Source organism: Pygoscelis adeliae, unplaced genomic scaffold (assembly GCF_000699105.1).
Source record: "Pygoscelis adeliae isolate BGI_AS28 unplaced genomic scaffold, ASM69910v1 Scaffold289, whole genome shotgun sequence".
NCBI classification, from domain to species: Eukaryota; Metazoa; Chordata; class Aves; order Sphenisciformes; family Spheniscidae; genus Pygoscelis; species Pygoscelis adeliae.
The window spans coordinates 396006-400874 of record NW_008825499.1 but is presented as its reverse complement, the minus strand read 5'-3'; positions in this window follow the sequence as shown (position 1 = coordinate 400874).

Genomic DNA, 4869 nt, shown 5'->3' with positions numbered 1-4869 from the left:
AGCAGCCTTCCAGTACCTGAAGGGGGCCTACAAGAAAGCTGGAGAGGGACTTTTTACAAGGGCATGTAGTGATAGGACAAGGGGTAATGGCTTTAAACTGAAAGAGGGTAGATTTAGATTAGATATAAGGAAGGAACTCTTCATTATGAGGGTGGTGAGGCACTGGAACAGATTGGCCAGAGAAGTTGTGGATGCCCTATCCCTGGAAGTGTTCAAGGCCAGGTTGGATGGGGCTTTGAGCAACCTGATCAGGTTCCAATACCTGGAAGGTATTCCTGCCCATGGTGGGGGGTTGGAACTAGATGATCTTTAAGGTCCCTTCCAACCCAAACCATTCTATGATTCTATGATTCTATGAGTATAGGGGAAGGGAGTTAAGAGAGAAATCCTTTCAGAAGATTGCAGGTAAAACAGTGGAAACCAAGACAAAGATCTACAAATTTATTATTTATGTTAGTTTTCACCTATTCCCTCTATCAGTTCCATGGATCACTGGAGATGTAGTAGGAAAATTGTTGGGTCAACTGGTTGAATGTCTTAGATGCCTTTATGCTAGTGTGGCAGAGACTTGCTCTGGTAATTCTCGTAGTCAGGATATTAAAATAGAATTATTGTTCAAGAAGACTTGGAGGAGGTGATATGTGCCAGGTGTGCATACACTGCCTCCAATGTCCATGTTCTAACAGACGGACAAGGACCTGCTCAGCATTAGCATGGTGGGGGTCTGCTCCAGATCCAGAATGGGGGTGAATGAAGTCTTTTTGTGAGCAACAAGTAGGACAGTCCCAAGCACAGGACTTGATGGCAGTGGGGAATTTTAATTGCCTGGCATCAGCGTAGAAATGGCAACATTTCAGGTTGCAGGCTGTTCAGCAAGGTCTTGCAAGTTGCAGCAGTTTTCTGGGTACAAAGAGTGGCAGAGGAAATTTTCTTTGGTTTAGACTGGAGGCAAGGGAAAGAACTAGCTGAGAACTTGAAGGTGGGAGACAGTTTAGGTGAGTGAGACCATGAAATGAGAGTTTGAAACTGGAAAAAACAGGCCATTTTGTAAATTCTGTGCTCTTGTTAATCTTAAGCAAGAGAAAAACAGACAGAAAGTGTGTAAGCATGGCAAAATTATTGAAAATTAGTATAAAAATACCGTGAATGAGTAAAAATGGAAAGTCAGAAAGGTCATGATCCAAAGTGAGACTAAATTAGGAACATGAATGGCAATGAGCATTTTCTGTTTTCAAATTGGGAAGAGTAGGAAGGAATATGAAGGAAACTATTAAAGGACTGGAGTGCTTAGAGGGTTGTGTGAAGTAACTGCTAAGCTGTTAATGGCTTTTTGTCACAATTAAGGAAGTATCTTCTGAGGTTCTGAAATGCTGGGAAAGGTAGATGTAATGATTCTTTCAGCAAAACAGGAAAAAGGAAGAACTGGAGAATTCCACAACAGACTGCTTTAAATCTAGCTTCTAAGAAAATATAGGAACAAACATGTTTCTGTAAATAACTAGAGGAGATAAGTAACAGCCAGTGTGGTTTTTTCAAGAGCAAACTGTCATACTGGCATGATTTCCTCTATGCCAGAGTAAGAAGTCTGTGGACAGAAGGAAAGTAATGACTGTCACAGCTCTTGACTCATGAGGAAATGACACACAAGATATTCTGTCTCTTAAGGTGCAGGCTTAGATGAAATAGTTAAACAGCGATGGCAGATCTGTTTGGAAGATGAAGAGTCATTGTTAGTAACTCACTAACGAAATGTAAGAATTTCTTCAGTAGGATTCTCTGCGGAGGCTGTCTTGGATTGTAGAGCATCTCAGTCTTTCCACTGATGGGTGGAAAACACGTATTAAGCCAGCATATGAGCTGTGGTCAGGTGTCTGTAAATGTGTTTGAGCACCATCTTAAAGCTAAATTGCAGACAGGTGTGTACAGGAGAAGACGACTAGAACTCACCAAGGGTGTGTGGAAATCCCTACTTATGTGGAGAACAGTCACCTGGTGAATTCATGGGGATGAGTCACTAACTGGGCTTATCACAGGCTGAACATGTGTCAATACTACCAGGCAGAAGGAGGTGTACAGCCATTAGGATGAACCTTCTATTGTATAAAAGATTATGCCAAGTTGTACTAAACAGATGTGTCACCTGGAAGACAGTGTGAAAATGTGACCTCTGAGGAAAGACTGAGGTTTGTCATGTCTCTTTTGAGTCATCTCTTTTCTAAACAAAACAGTCCCCAATTGTATAAAAGCCTACTACTAAGAAAAAGGGAACAGTCTGTTCTCCATAGTCATGTAGGACAGGAGATTTCAGATCTGCACTGAAAGGTCTTCCACAACAGTGGGAAGAGATGGCTCTCACCTTATCTTAGATACCCCTGGAAACAGAGACGCCATCCTTTTCCTCAGTGAACAGCTCTTGTCAGAAGAGACGCATGTGTAATGACACCAGCCTGCTGGAAGTGGTATGGACAAACAACTTCTTACAGTTGGAAGAAAACTAATTTTTCTGTGGGTCCAGCCTCCCACAGTCCACAGCCTCCCAGATCAGTTTTATGTGAGGAAACCATTGCTTGGACACCAGGAAAAACTTCATTTGCAGCAGTGTAAACCTGCCAGGTGGGAGTAATTTTACTGATGATTAATGCATGACGAAAGCCAGAGGCATCCTTCTGCCTTCCAAGGCCTCCACCCCAGTATCAGCCTGGGCCCTTCCAGTGTGCTGTAAAGTACAAGCCTTGTTTCATCCCACAATGGTGAGGGGGAAAAGGACTGGGTAAAGTAAAACCAATTTAAAAACTTGCCAGGGACTAACACATTTTGGATTCTGGCATCCCAAAGGATGAAGTTTCCCATCGCCTGGACTTTGAAGAAGGTCTGAAGTGAAGTGTAGCTCCTCTTATGTTCTAGCATACTGTGGCCTGGCAGTTTTTCTGATCTAGTGGACTTGCCTTGTGCCAGGTCAGATTTGTGGAAGGAGAGAAGGTCTTCTGGGAGCTCATAGCCACTTCCCTGAATTATTTCAATGCCCTGGAATCAGGCTGTGCATGAAATGGATATCATAGCACAGAGCTATACAGTCGGAGGATGTGCTCAGGACACCCTATGTCTGAACAGAAGGTCCTTTGGGCTTGGTAACATATGGTGTTTTCCAGGCTGTATGGCTTCACTGTTTATGTATAAGCTGACATAGACAGGTTTGATGGCTGTATTAAGGGGTATGCAAATAATTGTACGCACTTTTAGGTTGTGATTCGGGAGATGAAAACTTGCTAATGGGTAAACTATTCATATTGAATCAAAGCTGGCACTCTTTTGGATCCAAACCTCCCACATATTTGCACTTTGTTTGGTATGAAATGTTCTGTTCAGTTCAAGAAAAATGTTTTTGTTTTGAAACATTCATAAGAAAAACAAGCAGTGTCCAACAGTGACACTCCAGGGTCAAAATATGAAAGATCCAAGCTCAGCTCCTTCCTCTGCACGCAGGATTTGAAACTCAACAAGAAGATTTCCCCTTAACAAGGAGAAAGAATAAAGATCCTAAAGTACTGAAGTTTATAGCTGCAGAAGTGGAGAAACTGAAGCAATATTGGTTAAGCCAAGCCAGGGCTGTATAACTCCAGTGCAATTGAAACCACGTAGGAATGTCAGGTGGAAATCTAAATCATCTGTGCAAAGGGAGCCAGCACTGCCAGAGCAAATTCCTTGGAGAAGGGTGGTGGGCTGATGTACCCAGAATTGAAAGCATGGTGTAAAGGCTGCAGGTATTCCCTAGGTCTTCAGGGAAACTTAGGTGGCACCATGAAAGCCATTGCTGGCATACCAATGATAACTGAGGTGGATACATTCTAAGCTTGCAACAGGATAATGCTGTTTGATTGGACTTAGGCAGACAATGGAGGATTTTGGAGGAGGATGAGGCTGCTATTTTAAGAAACTTGCACTAGGCTGTCACACAGCATAATACTATCTGAGCACGTGTGGTTACACACATTTGGTTTTAATAGCTTTAAAACTGAATTGCAGAGTTGGCATAAGACCTCTGCCTTGTTGGGTGTTGTTGGATGTCCTTTAAACAGTGTTTCAGATGGAAACCTCAAATGCTTAAGCTGCCCTGAAAGCTTGGCTGGTGGCTGGGAAAATGAGCTGGAGCCTCTGGGAATAAAATTCCTCCCCTCCCAACAACTCATATCACAGTCTCTCCCCAGTCCTAGGACAGACACTACTAAAAGCTCCAATTATGAAGTAAAATCATCCAGCTGATGTGGTGCAAAACGTACTGCCCAAGAGAAGCAGTACTGTTAGAGCCTTTTATGGGACTGTCCCCAAAGCAGATGGTGCAGATACTACCTGCAAAGCAGAAAGGGTGATGGCAAGAGTTGGGAATGTTAGGTCTGAAGCTGCTTTTGCCCCTCCTTCATGGGAACAATGTTTTCCTTCTAATCAAGAGTGGGGAGGGGACCTGCAAGTCACTAATTTGATTAGACATTATCCTTACAGGATGTTGTATAGACAGCTACATTCAAACCTTTCTGGCCCACTCATTCGTTGGCATAACAAGATTGCAGCTTATCTGATTTACCAAGTAATATTCTCATGCCACCTGCTTGTATCCAAGAATAAGCTCCTGCCTGGAGCCATGGCAGCCCAGCGAGGATCAGAGCCGTGTCCCTCATCCCTCCTGGGCCAGGGTCTTCTTCTACCCCCAAAGTCTGGCCTGCTCCTCCAGCCTCACACGGATTCTGTCTTGCCTCACGGAGGGCTAGCGTGCAAAACCTCAGAGCTCTTGCTCAGTATCCTCCCCTGGCCTTTCCTTCCCCTCTGCAGCTAGCCAGGGACCTTTAGATGGCACCACAGCATGACCCTGCCACC